General features: G+C 41.5%; 1 non-coding gene across 1 annotated transcript; it reads left to right on the forward strand.

Moving 5' to 3' along the window:
- The first annotated feature begins 434 nt into the window (after nucleotides 1-434).
- On the forward strand, nucleotides 435-542 carry LOC112704469 (small nucleolar RNA R71). Its single transcript, XR_003155093.1, has one exon. It is a non-coding gene; the product is annotated as a small nucleolar RNA R71 (small nucleolar RNA).
- Nucleotides 543-897: the final 355 nt, after the last annotated feature.

Below are 897 nucleotides of genomic sequence, written 5' to 3' on the forward strand. Positions count from 1 at the left end.
GGATGATTTCTCCATGAAGGATTATAGGTGTTTCCATAGGGTTCTCCCATGTAATTCACCTCTTCCATTGAAGGGTTCTCAGGATCATAAGCTTCTTCCTCAGATGAAGCTTCCTTAGTACTGCTTGGTGCATTTTGCATTCCAGACAGACTTTGAGAAATCATATTGACTTGTTGAGTCAATATTTTGTTCTGAGCCAGTATGGCATTCAGAGTGTCAATCTCAAGAACTCCTTTCTTCTGACTAGTCCCATTGTTCACATGATTTCTTTCAGAAGTGTACATGAATTGGTTATTTGCAACCATTTCAATCAGTTCTTGAGCTTCTGTAGGCGTCTTCTTCAGATGAAGAGAGCCTCCAGCAGAGCTATCCAAAGACATCTTGGACAGTTCAGACAGACCATCATAGAAAATACCTATGATGCTCCATTCAGAAAGCATATCAGAAGGACACTTTCTGATTAATTGTTTGTATCTTTCCCAAGCTTCATAGAGGGATTCTCCTTCCTTCTGTCTGAAGGTTTGGACTTCCACTCTAAGCTTACTCAATTTTTGAGGTGGAAAGAACTTTGCCAAGAAGGCATTGACTAGCTTTTCCCAAGAGTCCAGGCTTTCTTTAGGTTGTGAGTCCAACCATGTCCTAGCTCTGTCTCTTACAGCAAAAGGGAATAGCATAAGTCTGTAGACCTCAGGGTCAACCCCATTAGTCTTGACAGTGTCACAGATTTGCAAGAACTCAGCTAAAAACTGATGAGGATCTTCCAATGGAAGTCCATGGAACTTGCAATTTTGTTGCATTAGAGAAACTAATTGAGGCTTAAGCTCAAAGTTGTTTGCTCCAATGGCAGGGATAGAGATGCTTCTCCCATAGAAGTCGGGAGTAGGTGCAGTAAAGTCA

This window comes from Arachis hypogaea, chromosome 7 (genome assembly GCF_003086295.3).
Source record: "Arachis hypogaea cultivar Tifrunner chromosome 7, arahy.Tifrunner.gnm2.J5K5, whole genome shotgun sequence".
Taxonomy (NCBI): domain Eukaryota; kingdom Viridiplantae; phylum Streptophyta; class Magnoliopsida; order Fabales; family Fabaceae; genus Arachis; species Arachis hypogaea.